General features: G+C 40.3%; 1 protein-coding gene across 13 annotated transcripts in view; it reads right to left on the bottom strand.

The window, feature by feature from the left end:
• Positions 1-19802, bottom strand: part of ELMO1 (engulfment and cell motility 1) — a 557053-nt gene that overhangs the window by 400064 nt on the left and 137187 nt on the right. The window contains exon 1 of one of the 13 annotated variants that reach the window (XM_028489886.2): positions 7058-7148. The exons of the other annotated variants lie outside the window; for them this stretch is intronic. The gene's annotated coding sequence lies outside the window, so the exon portion shown is untranslated. Of the gene's footprint in view, positions 1-7057; positions 7149-19802 lie in introns of those variants that run through there. 13 annotated transcript variants of the gene reach the window in all.

Raw genomic sequence — 19802 nt, 5'->3', positions numbered from 1 at the left:
AGGGGGAGAGGGAGGGGGAGGGGGAGAGGGAGGGGGAGGGGGAGAGGGAGGGGATGGGGAGGGGAGGGGGAGGGGGCACTTACAACCCCACAAGTCCAGGAAGCTCCAGGATCTTTTCTTTGGCTCCTTCTTCTCCTCCTTGCTCTGCCTTTGTCTATCTTCTCCTCCTTGCTCTGTCTTTGTCTATCACTGTCTCTCTCTCCTGATGTGATATGGCCCTTACTTTGGATGTATTACTAGGAAATAAGGCTGTTTTTCCCATCCATTGCTCAATCATCACAAAGACTGATTTTGCATGTAGACCTGATCCTTTCCATCCTTTATGTGTCCATTTGCATGATCTTCAGATCTCTGGGCTGAAGGAAATAAGTGAGGACCGCATATGACATGCCGGTTGCTAGGTTACAGAGCAATGCCTCTAGATGGAGGACTACAGGTCTAACATTTGAGGAGGAGGATAGAAATACCCTAAAATAAATCTGAACCCGCAAAAGCCAGGAAAAAAAGGCTGAGAGGTGAGGTGGGGAAAAAGGATAAGGAAGAAAGGGTGACAAACTATTCTAAACGTACATTTTCCATAACTAATATTTCAGCCTTCCCTCAGGGGTCCTTACCATCAGGGACCATGTTCCTCCCCCGACTCCTCAGCCCCGTATGGCTTTAGCAGCTCATCACCACCCGTGGATTTGAAGGATCTTCATTTGACTTCTGTTCCACTCTTTCTTCAAGCCTCTAGCTAGGTTCTATTCTCAGTTATTGTGTTTCTTTAATCATTTTACTTTTCACAGCACCCATGTACCATTTACACAATTCCCCAAACCAAGAGAAGACAGACAAGACAGGTGTTAAGTAAGATTCTGTTAACTACTTATTTGTGCTGTGTAAACACAGACGGGAACGCTTTGCTCTCTTTCTACCTGTAATAAGACCTGGGTGGAAGGAGTGGAGAGAAGCAGGTAGACAGCCTGCAGGAGCCCAGGGAGTCTATGGGGTGTGGTGAGCCCAAGGGGAGGAACAGCAGGAGAATGCCTGTCCCCCTTAGCATTTTAATCAACTGTTTGTAGGAGACAGAGAAAAAGAACAGTGTTTTTCTGGAGAAGAACATGCTTATCTTAAAGCAACAGGCACTATTAGATGTTCACTGCTGCTTAAACGGAGGCACCCTTTTAGAAAGTCAGGGAAGATGCTTGTTTCCCCAGCCACTTTCATATGGCAGGAGTGAGCACATACCTGCCTTCACCTGGTGTCCAGGCCCCAGGACCAAAAGCTCAGGGTAGAACCCAATCCATGTCTGTGTCCCTCTAACATCCTAGGATAAGAACTGACTGAGTCCAATCTGTTAAAAAGTAATAGGACTTCCCTGGCAGTCCAGTGGTTAAGACGCCACGCTTCCACTGCCGGGGGCGTGGGTTCAATCCCCGGTTGGGGAACTAAGATCCCACATGCCACATGGTGTGGCGCAAAAAAAAAAAAAAAAAAAAAAAAAAGTAATGGCAGGTCACTATTTAGATGCAATCCACCTTGAAGTCAGAGTAGCCAGTCCCTGAGCACAGAAGGTGAGGGGGATCCTTTTGGCGATACAGATGGTGGGATAAGCACCAGCAAAGACACAGTATGAGTGTCAAAGGATGAGGATGTGTATTCATAGACTCTCTTTCACTACAGGTGCTGTGCTGGGAGAACAACAAGGTGGTGAGGACAATTGACCAGCAGGGGTCTGGGAGCCTGGAAAGCGCAGTGAACTGGAAGGAAGGAAGCTCCAGGTTGAGCCTGGACCAAATGACTTCCCATGTGACCTTGGGCAAGTCCATTGGCTTTAGTTTCCTCATCAAAAGAATGGAAGCAAGGGGCCCAGCACCCAAGGTCAATTCTCTTTGCTTCTCTTTTATTCTCAATACAATAAACAAAGAGGAAACATTTAAGGCTTTTGAGCATTATGCCCAAGGGGATGTTTCAGAGAAATAAATCTGTCAGCAGCAGTGAATTAGAATGGAAGGGAGTAAGTTAAGGAGATTGGGGGCAAGGTGGTGGAGAGTTCCAACAACACACAGCTGCCTTCATCACTGCAGGGCTTGGCACTTACTAAGCTAGACCCCAGGCTCCAACCAAAGGACTCCTGGCTCGGAGCACCTCCAGTCTCCAAGTTAACAATCCAATAGATAAACCCAAGAACCGAAAAGCTAGTAAGTAATAAGTTCTATGACAAAAATATGTGCCTTTCCTCCCACACATAACTTGAAGGACAGTAAATAGAGACACATTTTTCATGGGTTATTTTGTAATGTTTAAGAAAAGCCTTAAAAATCAAAATCAAATTTTATGAATTTTTCCTTTGGAAACATCAGAGAGGCAGGCATTTTACAAAAGATGTCCACTGAAACATTGTTTATAACAGAGAAATACAACTAAAAGCAAGCCCGTGTTTCAGTTGTTCATTTATTGTCTCTCAACCCTAAATCCAACATTCTTGGCCTCACTTTGTATATTGGAGCTGGAACCTGCAAGCATTTCCCATTTGCCATCGTAGGAGAATGTTAAGCTTCACCAAAAGAGAGCGCTGGAATGGTCCTGCCTGGTCAGAGAAAGGCAGTTTTCTATTGAGCCACCATTGTAGTAGTAGTAGTAGTAGTAGTAGTAGTAGTAAATGTAGAAGTCCACAGGTCTGATCCACACTCAGGCCCTACTCCTACCAGAAGCCACTTCCAAGCAGCTCTGCTTACTCAACCTTCCAGCAAGACACACTCCCATAGTTCAGCACAGGCCTGCATCCTTCATCACTGTGGTGATGCCTCTGTGGTAGCCATGCTCTTTTTTTTTTTTTGCGGTACACGGGCCTCTCACTGTTGTGGCCTCTCCCGTTGCAGAGCACAGGCTCCGGACGCGCAGGCCCAGCGGCCATGGCTCACGGGCCCAGCCGCTCCGCGGCATGTAGGATCTTCCCGGACTGGGGCTCGAACCCGTGTCCCCTGCATCAGCAGGCGGACTCTCAACCACTGCGCCACCAGGGAAGCCCGCCACGCTCTCTTTGAAGAGCCCTGGGGAAGGGGGCCATGCTCCCTGGGGGGTCTTTAGTTCTTAAACTGTCCTCTCCTCCTCAGACTAGAGGCCACAGCTACTTTGCTATAACTGCTCCTTCTGGGGACCCACCAGAGTCCTTTTCTACCCCTTTGCTCGCAGTTAACAGATTCCACTAGTTACTGATGTTTAAATTAAATTTCCTCAGTTCAAATAATGATATTTGAACTGTATCCTGACTGAATCCTGACTGATACACCAAATCTTCCAAATGTCACTTAATATGAAGGAAAATTTAAATAAAAATGGTAAAGCAGGCCAATGATACATAATATAGCCATTAAAGTGTTGGTATGAAAGAGTGTTTAATAATATGAGAACATGTCACACTATTGTGAAGTATGTGAAAGGAAAATAAAAATGGAGTCTGTATTGCAAAGAGAGCTCTCTAAAATGAAGCTGGGGGCCTTTAAGGAAGTGTGACCTATGCACATGTCAGACTGGATGGAATCTGACCTTTTGACCTGATGAAGGGATCCAGAACACCTGCCAGAAATTCAAGATACTTATTGGACCCTTATCCTAAAATAACTTGTGATGGTCTATCGACTTATTGGACCCCTATCCTAAAACAACTTGTGGTTCCTTAAGGACAAATATTTTCTGATTCACGTCAGAGTCAACCACAGTTCTCACCCCAGGCAACTTTTTAACAACCTGGTGGCTTTTTGTCTTTATAAGCCCCTGACACTTTCTCTTCCAGAACACTCTTTCAGGGTTACCCCAACCGGTGTCTTCCAAATTGCAATTCTTAAGACCCCAAATAAACTCTTTTCTTATTTGCAGCCTCCTGCATTATTTTTTTAGTTAGCAAGTGAAAAATGTAGGTTGCAAAACAGTATTGCAGTATGAGTTCAAATTGATGGAATATGTGTCTATATACTGATAAAATGCTGGTGCCCAGGTAGATAATCAGGTGAACAATGCTCTTCACTTGCAACATGTGAAAAAAGAAAAGAAATTAAGAAAAATGCCTGATACTGTATTTGCCCAACCCAGCGAACGCACATTGGCTATGTTTCTAGGGGAGAAAGCAACCTCCCTGGTTTTGTACAGAAGGACTTGCCCAAGCTGGGGTGAACCACGTCGACCAGGCCTTGCCCTACAGTCCCATCTTTTTATTCATTTGAGATAGAGACTTGATTGCCAGGCCCTCCTGCTATCAATTTTAACCTACCCCCCAACCAAATGACATGTGAAAATGTTTAAACCTGGGTTGCGATGGGCAAATTAGAGCCTGTGGTCTTAGAAATCCACAAAGTGCTGGAGAAGAGAGCTGCACTTACAGGAAAGAAGCTCATGCTTGCAAAAAAGAAAGATTTTGAAGGGCCATTCCAGTGGCATTGGCAGGGATCACTAAGGTTGCTGCTACAGCTGGGAAAATACCAACTCCATGGTCTATTCTAGGCAAAGCCGATGCAAACAACAGACTAAGGAGTGAGAACGAGACATAATAAACCTTTAGAGCGGAGGAGAGCTATGGAGCAAAGTGGGATGGAAACATAAGAGAAGGAAGAGTGACCGAGCTTGCTGGCTGCTTGCTGGCTGGCTTCAAAGAGACAGTGTGGCGTCACCTGTCATCCTGAACATCACCTGCTGTGATGTGAGCCTCCCCAACACTGGCATCAGACGGGCCTGATTCAAACCTTGGCATCATCATGGACAGCTTTGTCACCCGGGCATTTGGCACAGAGCCTGGCATATAGCAGGTGCTCAGTGAACATTCGGTAAATTAATACATGGGCTTGACAACACCTCTGAGCCTCCCTCACTGCTGCATGAAGACCGTCACACCTAGACCATATGGTGTTGTCATGGGCATTAAATTAGACAGTCCTAATAAAGACCCTGCCTGGCACATGGGAAGGACTCAAAACATCATCCATAAAGAAGAGGCAGCTTAGGTACTGGGTACTGAAAACATGAAAAATCTGCCAGATCAAGAAGGGGGAAGGCAGAGGAAATACAGGTCAAGCCATTTTGTCTCCCTGCCTGGAACACTGCAGGGCAGGGATTCTTTTTCCTTTCTTTTTGCCCCCTGGTCATGGATGTTTTGGCCGTCTGGTGAAGCCTATGGGTCACTTTTATAAATAACGTTTTCAAATGCATAAAATAAAACTCCTGAGCTTGCAAAGAAACCAACAGTTACCCAAATTTTTAAATTGTACCATAGTAATATATATGCTGCTTTATCAGTACAGGTACCAGCAAACTTTTTCCAGAAAGAGTCAGTCAGATACTAAGTAGTTTAGGCATTGCAGGGAAAGAAATTTTCTGTTGCAACTATGATACATAAATGAATGGGCAAGGCTGTATTCCAATAAACTTTATTTACAAAACCAGGTGGCAGCCTGGATTTGGTCCACAGGCTATAGTTCACTGGTGCCTTTATTAATGCATTAAATAACAAGATACATTATAAGTGCTAATAACTACCGTAATTTCTAATTAGTGTAATGATCATAAATGACATTTTGAGATCACTGCAATAAGAGTAATAAGCGGAAATATCTATGATTTCTACCGGTAACATCAATACAGATACCGTTTATACTATCATGGCTGGTTGTCTACATTCATCATTGAAATAATGCAAAATTTTTATTTTCATACAGTTGTAACTTTCTTCCTACACAAGTTCACGGAGCCTGGGTTAAAACAGTGGCTTTCCACTGTACTTAGAAGAAAACCCCTATTCCTACAATGGTTTAAAAAACTCCCGATGTGGCCCTGGCCAACCTCTAACAATCATATCTGATACTCCCCCACTCCCCAGCCCACTATCCTGTTCCCTTTTGTTCCTTATGACACCAAGCCCTTCGTGCTTCAAGGCTTCTGTACTGGCTGTGCCTTTTCCTGCAATGCTGTGATCTGCCTCCTTGTGACTCTCAAGTCTTGGCACAAATGTCACCTCTTTAGAAGGACACTCCCTGATGCCTTACAGCAATCTTGGCCACAGATGGACATCTGGGGCCTTGCAGAGAGACGCAGATTGACCCAGAGCTGGCACAATCCCAACGTGAAGACCCAGAACCCAGACATTAACCTTGGGTAATACAAACCCTGACAGCAGAATTGCAGCCTTAGAGCAGGAGTATAAGTTCGTTTCTTGGGGTGCACGTAATTGGAGGAAGAAGCCCCCAATTCTGGAAACCATGCCCACTCTCCTGTAGCCTTATTTCATCCATATCTGGTTATTTGGAAATTTAAACCAAGTCAAGTCGTATTTCTGACCCATTCTTGAACCTAAATTACATGGCTGGCCTGGCAGACTAAGCTCAACAGCAATGCCTGCCTACCACACTCTGCCCCCAAATCTTTATCGTGTTAATGTTACCCCATTTATTTCCTTCAGAGCACTTACTCCAATCTGAAAATACCTTGTTCATTTTTTTAAAGTCTCCACCCACACCCATGAGAACATATACACGAGAGGAGTGGGCATCTTCAGGTTTTGATCATCACTAGCGTCAAAAACAGTGCCTTGTATGTAAAACATGCTCAATACATACTTTTTGAATGAATGGAATGGACATTTTAATTGTAATAGGACCTGAAGCAATAGTCAGAATATATCTGTAAACTAAATCTAACTGGCCACTTACGTCTTCAAAGACAGAAATGCTGTCCCTTTCTTCCTCCCCCAATTCAGATAAATCTCAGACCATCTTTCCTTTCCTTCCCTAGTCTACAATCTTCAGTCAACCAGTGGCTATTTATTTCAGGCCTACTAGGAGGCACGTGTATCATTAAACATTTTTTAAAAAGGGATAACTGAGATATAATTGCTCATGCCCCACTATCAATCCTTGTGTCCTCAATAATGTCCTGAATGGAAGTGAACCAAATTCCACCATATTGTTCACCTAAGCCACAGCATCAGGCTGCTCTAGCACAGAAGCAGAGTTACAAACAGCCCCAGACATCTACAACTGAGCTCTGACGCTCACAAAACCATCCAGAACCACTCCCAGAAACTCACCTGTTTCAGCCCTAAGAGGAAGGGCCCAGTGATGAGAAGAGGCCAGATAGACGCCTTAGAAAAGCAGGACTGGCCTCAGTGTTGGAAGTGAAAGTACCCAACAGGACACCCTAGAGAACAAATGGGCTTTAGCTTGAATCCCGCTACAGGCTCCTCCCTTCTATCCTATCTCTTCTTCCTTCTTGCACTAGGAGAAAAATTAGAGTTTAACTAGACTTCTGCAGAGAAGTCAGTATGGATGATAAATGAAAGAGGAGGGAATTAAACAGTCAAAACTTTGAAAGTATTAGCATAAAAATTCTAGAAGAAAACATAGGCGGTAAGCTTCTTGACATGGGTCTTGGACTTTTTAGATTTGACACTAAAAGCAAAGGCAACAAAAATAAAAAAATAAACAAGTGGGACTATATCAAATTAAAAAGCTTCTGCACAGCAAAGGAAACCATCAACAAAATGAAAAAGCAACATACTGAATGGCAAAAAATAATTTACAAATGATTTACAAATCATGTATCTGAGAAGGGGTTAATATCCAAAATATATGAAGAACTCCAAAATATATGAAGAACTCTTAACAAGTCAATAGCAAAAAAAACAATCTGATGAAAAATAAATGGGCAGAGGAACTGATTAGACATTTTCTTCCAAAGGAAAATGGCCAAGAGGTACATGAAAAGATGCTCAACAACCCTAATCATGAGGGAAATGCAAATTAAAACCACAATGAGGTGTTGCCTCACACCTGTTTTCATTGGCTATCATCAACAAGATAAAATAATAACAAGTGTTTGCAAAGATGTGGAGAAAAGGGAACCCTTGTGTACTGCTGGTGGGAATGTAAATTGGTGCAGCCACTATGGAAAATAGTATGAAGGGTCCTCAAAAAATTAAAAATAGAACTACCATATGATCCCACAATCCCACTTCTGAGTATTTATCCAAAGAAAATGAAACCACTGACTTGAAAAGATATATGCACCTCCATGTTTACTGCATCATTATTCATAATAGCCTGGATATGGAAACAACCTAAGTGCCCACTGATGAATGAATGGATAAAGAAAATGTCGTATACATATATACAATGAAATATCATTCAGCCATGAGAAAAAGGAAATCCTGTCATTAGCTACAATATGGATGGACCCTAAGGATATTATGCTAAGTGAAATAAGTCAAAGATAAATACTGTATATCTCACTCATATGTGGAATCTTCACACACACACACAAAAAGCAAACCAAACTCTAGTTCATAGATGCAGAGAACAGATTAGATTGGTGGTTGCCAGAGGCGGGGAGTATGGGGTCGGAAAAATGGGTGAATGGAGTCAAAGGTACAAATTTCCAGTTATAAAGTAAATAAGTTATGAGAATGTCATGTACAGCACGGTGACTACAGTTAATAATACTGTATTGCATATTTGAAAGTTGCTAAGAAAAAAATTGTTAACTACATATGGTAAGGGGTGTTAACCAGACTTATTGTGGTGATCACTTCACAATATACATGATGCTGAATCATTATGCTGTACACCTGAAATTAACATAATGTTGTGTCAATTATACCTCAATTTAAAAAAACTTTAAATGTATTAAAAAGCTCATCTACATCTTAGCTTTTCTACTTTTTTTTCACTGGAGCATTCACCCTGCACTTGGACATCCAGGCCTTGCCTCTAGAAGTTGTCTGTCTTGTCGGGAGGACTCACCCTAAATTCCTCTAAGCACAAGTGAAGTAGTGAGCAAGAAAAAGAACACACTAAGTCAATTAGGACAGGTGTTTTCCTTAAGAGTTGATCCAAAAATAACAGCCAGAGAAACATTTATTTTATAGACTTATTCTCTGCCATAAACGTGTCTATCCAGATGAATTAACTAACTGGTATGAAGGGACTTCTACTTGGTGAAATAAATGCCTTTTTCACATAGAGACTCTGTAATGAGATTTTGGTTTTTTACTATAAAAACATACTGTGAAACAAGATGACATACATCAGAGAAACATTATAGCTGATTTAAAAGAAAAGGCTTTTAGCAAAAGGTAAAGATTTAGATAAAAGATTTAGATAAAACTGAGTTAAAATCTAGGCTGTACAGTTAATCATATGTAATCATCAGGTTACTTAATCTCTCTGATATTTAATTTTGTTAATAATAAAAAACAGGAAATACACTGATAAATACATCTCGGTGTATTTGCAGAAATCAAGCTCACCAGAAAGCCTTGTACACAGCAAACACTCCATAAATCGTACACAAATAGTCATAAAGAGTGGAAGTGCTTAAAAACAGATATGATTTATGATAGATACAAAATTATGAGGTACCTAGGCACATATATTACTAAATATATATAAGAACTTTGAGGTAAAAATTATGATTTTGTTGAAAAAGTTTAAGGAACATTCTAATAAATGGAAAAATATATTGTTTTCGTGGATGAGATAAACAATATGCTAATGAAAGCAATTTCCCTCCAAAATTAATCCATAAGTTAATTCCATTTTAATCAAAATTTTTACAGGATTTGACAAACTGATGCTAAAATTCATTTGGCAAAGTAAAAGACTTACACTACGCAGGGTGATTTTGATAAAGGAAAAGAAGACAGATTCATCCCACTAAACATCAAGTCTTGTTACTGAGTTCTAAGTGCTCAAAGCTGTATGGTAAGGAACAAAACAGAAAAGCCACTGAGATGCCTATAATCACGGAAACTTGACTCACTACAGAGGTGACGAAGTAAATCATGGGGGTGGGAAGATGGGTAATGAATTAGTCAATAAAAGGTGCTAGGAGGAAAAAGATAAAATTAGATCCCTACCTAATAGAAACATGCGCGCGCGCACACACACACACACACACACACACACACAAACACACACACATTCTGTCTCCCTCTCTCTCTCTCTCTCTTTCAAAATGGATTCATGATCTATATGAAAATCAAGACTCTAACTTCTGAAGGAAAATAAAAGAGAATACCTTTATAATACATGATTAGTGGAAGTGCTTTTAAACAAAACATAAGTAGCCCAAGCAATAAAGGGAAAAGTGATCAATCTAATCATATTAAAATGGTCTTATTAACTTCTGTTTGACGAGAGACACCATAGAAAATTAAACAGTTATGGACTAGTGGACTAGGGGGAGCTAGATAAAAAACAATTGTCCATATCCTATAAAGAACTCCTAGAAATCAACGAGAATAAAACACTCCCCTCCCACTACTGGACAAAGACTGTACAGGCAGTTTATAGAAGGGAAATCTGAAGCATAACAAACATAGGAAATAGGCTCAGCCTCAGCAATTAAGGAAATACACATTAAAGCCACAAGAAGTCGCATGCCCCCCACCCCCGCATCCAGTTGGCTAGCATTAGCATTGTTGACTCTGACAACAAACACAGGGTGAAAAGAAGAGAAGAGGAAACTCTACTTTGTGGGTGGCACCAGGCTAGCAGAACCGCTCTGGAGAGCAGTTTGGCAACTCCTGGTAAAGTTAAAGATTCAACCCAACAGCTTCCTACTTCCTATTCTAGAGAAACATTCAAATGGAATCACATGAATACATGAACAAGAATATTCATGACAGTACTATTTGTGATACCAAAAGTGGGGAAACAACTGCTTATCAGCAGAAAAAAAGGATAAATCAACTGTGCTTTATTCATGCCATGGGACATTATTCATTATTTATCTCAAAAATATAACTGAGTGAAAAAGTTAAATTGCAAAATGTTACCTTCAGTATGATACCAATCATTTAAATTTTAAAGTATAAAACAATTCTCTATATTATTCATGAATACATACATATGTAGAAAATCTACAAAACATTCATGAGAATAATATACATCCATTTCAGGCTAGTATTTACCTCTGGGGAGGGAGGAATAGGAGGAGAGACAGGAGAAATGATAGAATAGCGTTGCAGCTGGATTTGCACTTTTCTAAAAAGGAAAACCTGAAGCAGTAGGCAAAATGTTAACCTCTGCTAACATCTAGATGATTGGGTGTACGGGTATCAGTTATATCATTTTCTGTACTTTTTGAGATGTCTGAAATATTGCATGCTTTAGAAGTTTTAAATTACCATTTAAATGACTTCTGATTTAAAAACAATCACTAGTGCGAAACTCATCTGTCTAAATCAAAAGTAGTGGCTGGATTTCTTACATCTATGCATTACTCTGTAATGAAGGAACAATTAAAGATAAACATATATTTAAAAACAATGTGCTGACTATAAATTAGCCTTGCACAATCCCGCTCTTCTTTTCCCTGCCAACAGTTACATTCTTAAAACAACCAAAATGCAGTCTTTTTAAAAAGTGCCTATTAGTCAAGCCAGTGGTTTTCAAATAATGGAATCTTTTTGTTCTAGAAAGGGAAAAAAATCCCTCAGAACCTAAAATAGACAAAGAGGTATTGTACTAATATTAACATGTTTTATGAGCTTAGGTTTGTAAATGTATATTTTTTAAGGTAATCAGCAGGAATAATGAGGTTTTTTTATTAACATAAAAATTTAATATCTGGCATTATGGATGATCATTACAATAATATAACAAGCTTCCACATTCAATTTGCTTTTGTCTTCTGTTATCCTATTCAACGTAGAGAAAATCTGGATACATTCACACAATGTGCTCATTTTCTATTGTTACAAAACAAATGACCAAAACCTTAGAAGCTTAAACAAATATAAGATGTCACAGTTTCTATGGGATCAGGAGGGTGGCACATTTTAACTGGGTCCTCTGCTCGGGGTCACACAGGGCTGAAATCAAGGTGTCAGATGGCTGCATCCTTATTTGGAACTCAGAGGCCACTTCCAAGTTCATTCCAGTTGCTACTTAATTGGTTTCCTGTGGTTGTTTGACTGAGATCCCACTTCTTCCCACTTCCTCCCATTTCCTCACCAGCTGTTGACCAGGGATCACGCTCAACTCCCAGAGGTTGCTCTCAGGTCCTTACCCTGTAGCCTTCTCCACAACCTGGCAATTTCCACCTTCTGAGACCAACAGGAGAGCATCGCTTTAATGCTTCACCTTCTTTAAAGGGCCCATCTGATTAAGTCAGGTGCACAAGGCTAATCTCCCTTTTGATGAACCCAAAGCCAATCCAAAGTCAAGTGATTCTGGACCTTAACTGTATCTGCAAATCCCTTTGACAAACTGTGATGTAATCACCTGAGTGACATCCCTTCAGATTCACAGGTCCAGAGCACACTCAAGAGGAAGGATTTGTATGGGGCATGCAACAGTAGGGGATGGGAATCTTGGGGGCCACCTTAGAATTCTGCCTACCATAGCCAGATATGTAGTTGTCAATGGTAACCTTTAAATCTCAGGAGTTTCTCCAGATGCTTGGAAAGGGAACAATAGGGCCTTTTTTTCTTTCAGATCTGTATGACTAACATCTAACCTCAACTCTCATTCCTCATAATAAATACTGGAAGTCAGGCAAAAAAGCACCCCAAACTTACATAAAGGAATAAAATTGGGTCTTCCCCTGTTACTGGACACCTGACATGCGGCCAAGCCGAGAAGCCTGAACTAGCCCTGACTGTACATGAACCAGGCACTCAGGTGTGGCACAGGTAAACTTACTTAGATGATTTTACTCGAGTGGGTAGATTCATGCCTGATTTAAAATAAAACATTCCAATCTTCCCAGTGAATGACACGTTTATAAGAAGTGTAAATGTATGCTCAAGGATGAAGGAAATAAAATGCTTCATGTTGAGGTCCACCTAAAATCAACTTAACCCAACAGCTTAAGTTAATAAAAATAAAGCTATTACTACAGTTTATGTTGATTTTTTATTCATGTTGAAACAGTTCAAAATAACCACTTAAAAGGCCAGATAAATCAAATACTTCTGCAATTCATGAACCATCCCTAAAATCCCCTGAAATGGAACGTTCTTCACAATAATATAGAAGATCTCAGTTTCAGTTCCAAAGATGACACTCACAGTTGTGTGACCTAGACTCCAAAACCCCCCAAGACCTCTGTGAGCCCTAAATGCTTAAATGAAATCACTCATGAAAGCACCTGGCACCCAGGGGGTCCTCAGTAAGCAGTGGCTGAATAAGTCAGGATGACCCAGTTTGACTCTTCATTCAACTTCTATTGATATTTTGGAAGGAAATGGTTAAGGAATTACACAAAGACTCAGTTTAAGGAATGGACACTTTAGTGTTATTTAAAGAAAAGAGAGAGAGAGAGAAAGAGGAAGAAAGAAAAAAGCAAACAATCTAAAAATCAGAACAAAAAGAACTGACTTAGAAACTGAGTTCAATACTTCTCAGCCATTAAGTTTGACGAACAAATAGGAAATATGACTCACTGAGGGATGACCATGGGCTAAGCGCCTGGCAAAGTGTTTTGCCAGCATTATCCAATTTAATCTTCATTACATAGTGAAGTAGGCAGAGTACACTAACATGTTAAGATGCCTGCTATGTATTAAGTTAAAATGCAAGTTATGAAAGAATGTGTATGCTATGATCACATTTTACAAAACAAATTCAGACTCAAAGTTTGAAGTGTATATACTAAAACGTCAGTGGTTTTCTCTGAGCACTAGGATTCTGACAATTAAAACAATTTTTACTCTTTTTTTTACTTCTAATATGTCTCCAATGTGCTTATCTGTTTATGTAAATTTTTTAATGAAACTTGAGATTTCATATCTGTTTGCTTAGGAGTAGCGGATACTGAAAAAAGGAAAGTTTTATGTAAGTTGCATTATATTAGTCAAGTGGCACCTCACTATTTTTTTATACCTAAAAATCTAAACCTAACTACAGTGCTTGCAAGTCTAAAGTTTCAAGAGAGAGGGCAGCTGAACAGAGAGGAAAGAAAGAAAAGTAGATGAACAGAGACTAGGAAGAGAAATTTTTAAAAAGATGGCTAATAACCTAAAAAAGGAGATGGTAGTGAGGAAAGATGGAGTGAAAGAAAAATAAAGTTACACACTAACAGAAAGGAAAGAAGGAAGGAAGGAAGGGGCCAGCAGGAAGAAAAAGGGTCAGAGGAGAATTAAAAATAAACAATAGGGAGCAGACTAACAATGAGAAAAGAGAAGAAATACATTTAAAATATAAGAATAGAGGAGGAACCATCCCTTCCTACTCATCTCTAAATGAAATGGAAAAGCTTAGATAAGATCACAATGAATCATTTTTAAAGTTATTTTATAATTTTTTGTATTTTTCCCCCTATAAGAGTGAGAAGTGATTGAAGAAGGTACTTGATAACCAAGGTTAACCTGCCCTGCACCAGCCCTAGAGACTTGATAGGACTGCAAGTAACAAACCAGGTATTTTTCAGCTTTCTCTTTAGTCACAGTACCAAGCACAAGACTGTCTGATAAATGAAGAGCAGTTACTGGTTTACAAGTGGAGTTGATGGTAACAAAGCATTTATTTTTTAACTTTAATCTTCAGACACGGCAAAGGAAGTAAACCCATTTCCCCAAGAATTATACTCAAAAGAAGGTGTAAATATCAAGGTGCCTAATTCCCTCTAAATTCCTCTGAACACTTGCTCAATTTACCCAGCTTCCCCTCTCCACCCTTAAGAAAAAGAAGCAATAAATTGCTCCTCCTCCTGTATCTTTTATCAATGTGGCAAATCACCTCATTGCTGCTCTGTTTTAATGCTGTAAACTTCCTTCTATATTTATTTTAACTACCCTTTCTTCTTCCTCTTAGCTTAAAAAGTTGAAATCTAGCAAAAGTAAAAGATAAGTTTAATCTTTGGATAACTTCTGGAAAATAGTAACTCTATCTAACAGCTTTTTCCTGAAAAAGAAAGGTAATGGGATATGGCATATGGTGGTTTAATTAAAAAGCCCCAAAGTTGTTTGCCATCCTTTCCATAGAGAGGAGGAGCCCATGTCTTCTCCCCTTGAATCTGGGGAGGGTTATGACTAATTTCAGCAATAGAGTACAGCAGAAGATTCTAGAGAACTTCCAAGGCTAGGTCATAAAGAGCCATACAGCTTCTGCTTGGTTCTCCTGGAATATTGGCTCTCAGGAAATGCCCTCTCAGGGAGCTTCTAGGAACATTGCCACCATGCTGTGAGGAAGCCCAAGCCACATGGAAAGACCACAGGTAGGCACTCCAGTGTACAGTCCCAACTGAGCTCTGCCTTTGCATCATCCCAGCCCAGGAGCCAGACATGTAAGTGAAGAAGCTTCCAAATGATTCCAGCCCCCAGGTATTTGTGCCTTCCCAGATGAGACTCCAGACATCATCAGAGACAAGCCATCATCCTTGCTTTGCCATGTCCAAATGCCTCACCCAGAGAATTAGTAAGTATCATCTCCACTAATAATGGGTTTTGCTTTAGGTTACTAAATATGGGGCATTTTTAATGCAAAAATGAATGGAACTATGGAGATAAAAAGAAATGATCATGCAATACTTATTACTGTAACTTAACTCTGATCACAGTGGAAAGTGTGTGGGCATCCTAGAACCCCAAATGTCACAGAGTGCCATATCCATAAAACAGCTGCAGGCATACTACCTTTCTTGCGTTGAGGCAAGATCTCCTTCCTCTGCCCTCTCCCCAGTCTTTCTAACAAACTTTGTATCTTTCTTTTATTTCTATTCTTCCTTTTGTTCATGCCTACCCCTCAAGTCTGCCCTTGAGTCACTGATTTACTGTTGTAGTGGGTATTCATTTTTTCATTAAATAAATTTTTTTTGAGCATTGTTCTAGATACTGGGATAGTAAAGTGAGGATATCTAACTTTGTGACATTGGACAGCAAAGAATGTAATGAAATGTTTTTCACACTATGGATCACAATCAGTAATAGTCATGAAGTCATCCTGATGGATCCTAGCAAACATTTAAAAAACATAAAACAAAATAGAAAATAATAGACTAAACATAACAACAATGAAAACGCATTTCAGTGACTATTGTTTCATGACTTTTTTGTTACCTTTGGCACAATGGATATATTTTGTCTTCAACTTAAAACTTTGAGAAACATAGTCCAATAGCTATTCAAAAATAAACCTCATTCCTAGAGTATAAAAAACATGAATGGGATTGTACTTAGGAAATTTGCAATTAGGTTTCTGGCTTTGGAACACAATGTAAGAGTCGCAGAGCCATTCTCAGAACTAATCTCCCCTACTGATAATGGGTTTTTGCTTTTTACTGTTGTTTGTTTTCTTTAGAAGGGGTGTTCTGGTGTTTCTAGGATCATTTCTGGTAAACAAGTGCCTGCCTTTGCAGGAAACCCATGTGTCATTCATCCTGTATCTGAGCATTACACAGTTAAATGTTTCAGTACTTGAGTCAATCTATTCATTTGTTTAATAGCTGAACTGGAGAACATGGAATTATCATGACCTCTGGCATTTATCTTTGCCTGCAATTCTAGAAGCAGTAGTATCTTACCAAACACAAGCTAGGGAGCCTAAGCAAAAAAGTTAGCTGCCTGTGCAATCATCTTGTTATAGCCTCTATCCAACAGTCGGTGGTAAACATTAAATAACATGACATAAAACCCACTGACATCTGAGTAATGCTGGTGGCAGTCAGTACCCTCCTCTCTCCTGCTCCCTCTCATTTATATTACTCAACTTGGACTGTCTTTTTTTTTACTTCATCCTGAAATAAGTATATACTCTTCCAAGTCCTCTCTAGAGGAAAAGCACTAAATGATTTAAAATGATAGCTCCCATCCAATTCCCAAACTCTTAATTAGAAACACCCCAAAAATGTTTTTAGAGACTTCAGAAAGTTTAATGCCAATTTAGTTTGAGTCACTAAGAACAAAGGTACCAGGAGAGAGGTGGGGCGACATTCCCAGAAAAGAAAACAGCTGGCTGAAGCCTAATGGCAGGGCTGGAGAGCTCCTGGGGAAAGTTAGGACAGTCTGATGCATGTATGCATGTGTATCAGTGTGTGAGTATACTTCAATTTTCACAAGTCGGGCTTGATGAATTGAGAAAGGGCTGAGGGAACCCAAGAGTAGTACGTACCATTCTATCCCAAACAACATCCCAGGAACCAAATACCCAAGTGTGTCATGTGGCTATCACCCTGCCCTTAGCTCAACTGCAGCCTTTTGTCTTTGACGACTGAATTGGGAAAAATCCAATATGTTCTTAAAGTAAATATGAATAATGTTAATAACCTTTTGGTTCCTGGCTTGGAGAAACTCAAAATGTAAGGTCTGGGGGATGATGATAAACCTTTCTTGGTTCACATGTGGCATGTTGCTATAGACTAAATGTTTGTGTCCACCCAGAAGTCATGTGTTACATCCTAATACCCAGTGTGATGGTATTATGAGGTGTGGCCTTTGGGAGGTGATTAGATCATGAGAGGGGAGCCCTCATGAATGGGATTAGTGCCCTTATGAAAGCTGCCTCTCCCTCTCTGCCTTATGAGGTCACAGCGACAGACAGCCATCTACGAACAAGGAAGCAGCCCCTCACCAAGCAGTGAATCTGCCAGCGCCTTCATCTTGAACTTCCGGCCTCCAAAACTGTTGTTTGTAAGACACTCAGTCTATGGTATTTTTGTTAGCCAAGCTGAAAGGACTAAGACACAGCAAACACAATATGACAAATTCCAAAGTGCTTTTCCTGTTGCTCAAGATTCTTGCTACAACCTCCGTTCTTAGTGACTGGCTTACACCGTATGTACATAAAATTCCAACTGCAAACACTTGCATTCAATTGTTCCTTGGTTATTGGAAAATGTGTCACCACAGTGGAGTGTGACTATCCTAAGTTTCTCCTTCATTTAATGAAAAAGAGTATGTGGAGTGGGGAGCAAATGCTGACAAGGTTTCGAAGTCACTGCCCATGTTTTCCTTCATGGAAACTCTAAAGCATGTATTTAAGCCTAGAAATCTCTCTACTCTTCCATGATCACTGCTTCCACAGAGCCAACTGCCGGAAATAAAGAACCGAAGGTGGGTGAACTACAAGAATATCAATGGATCCCCCAGGGTGAAATAAAGTAAAACTCACTTTCTCAGAATTGAACAACAAAAATCATAAAATTGGGGGTAAATTATCTGTCACAACTACAGTTTGGTTCTTAGAAGTTGTTGTTTGCTATAATGAAAATAAAAATGATAATACTGACTTGGAAATTGTATTACTCTTTGATCATCTGCCTAATGAAGAATTATTTGTATGAGGTACCAGAGGGTCTCTTATTTTTCCCTCCCTATAGCTATTGCTGTGAACTAGAGATAAATTCATACAGCTGACCAAATTCTCAGAAACAGGTCATTTATTCTAAAGAAGGAGTACTTAAATCCATGGGACTGGGTTTAAGTATTGTCTTATGAAATCTGATGAATCTTTAAAAATTTTAGTCGACATCCAGCACAGTATAAATATTATGTGTGTGTATGTACGTGTGTACGTACTTATTTTGGAAAAGATAATTAATCAGTCCTGCGATACTAAAAGCCAACTTTTTAACACTGATTTAAGACTCTAAGAGGAGCATTAAGATTCATTTACTCACTCCAAGATCCCTCCACTGTGAATAATCTGAAAGTTTATGTGCATATTCTGGTAATTGAATTAGCCAACATCATACATAATTTATTAAGCAACTAATTGTACCTTTTATCTTACAGAGAAAACTGCATCACATAAAATCCACAAACGATCTTCGAACACCTGAAGAATATGTTCAAGGAACTGTGAGACACTGCAGGGGCCCCAGAGGGAGAACAAGAAGTTTTTGCTCTAAGGCACTTGCAACTCCAGGGAGGGGAAAATACAAATTAGCACACAAATAGTTAAGTACCACTTCAAGGCAACAATAAAGACATGAAGATCCTGCTTAGCTATCAAGTGAACCTAAGAGACAATAAAAAGACAGTAATTCCTGTAGCAGCAGAGAAGAAGGGAAGAGATTTAGAGCTGAAGGACTGAATGAAGACACTAATCTCCAACATCAGTTATTAAGATTATTTCAGGCTATGGTTTGTTCCAGCTCAGACAATTTAGGATTGGGAGGGAGAGGAGGGTCGGCTGTACCGAAATGGCAGTTGTTTTAATGGCATTACTTCCTGGGTGTGTTTGTTGGTAAGACTCATCTCCCCCAGAAGCAAGGAGTCTGTCATTTCATCTCTTTATTCCCAGCACCTAATCTAGTGCCTGAAACAGAATGGGATGGAGGGAGGGAGGGTAGGCAGGACTGAATTCCAGGTGAGTAAAGCTACATGGGGGAGACAGAGCAAGGTTTATTTGGAGAACATTAAGGCAATTTGACTAAAGCGGAGAGAACAAGAAAAAGATGGCAAATTGAACATGTCGACTGGGGCTAGATTGTGACACACCCTGATGGCCAGGTTAAGGAAGGAAGTTGGACCTCATTCTCTCTCAGCAACAGTGGAAACCAAGCAGAATGATGTCCCCACTTCAGGCAGCGCACAGGACTTCTAGCCGATAAGAATTCACAACATGGGTTTTCTTCTGCAGACAAAAAATGTTGCCTGCCATTCTGGTAAACAACAAATGTTGCTGCCGTCCAGCCATCAGCCATCAGCCACAGCAGCGGCCCCCATCCTGTGCCCTGAGGGGAATTCAGGATGTAGAAAAACAGGATACTGACCCTAGATGGTTAAGATGCATATCTAGGGCTTCCCCGGTGGCGCAGTGGTTGAGAGTCCGCCTGCCGATGCGGGGGACGCGGGTTCGTGCCCCGGTCCGGGAAGATCCCACGTGCCG

This window comes from Physeter macrocephalus, chromosome 5, assembly GCF_002837175.3.
Source record: "Physeter macrocephalus isolate SW-GA chromosome 5, ASM283717v5, whole genome shotgun sequence".
Classification (NCBI taxonomy): domain Eukaryota; kingdom Metazoa; phylum Chordata; class Mammalia; order Artiodactyla; family Physeteridae; genus Physeter; species Physeter macrocephalus.
Note: the sequence above shows the minus strand (reverse complement) of the source record. Positions and strands in the feature narration are given on the sequence as shown.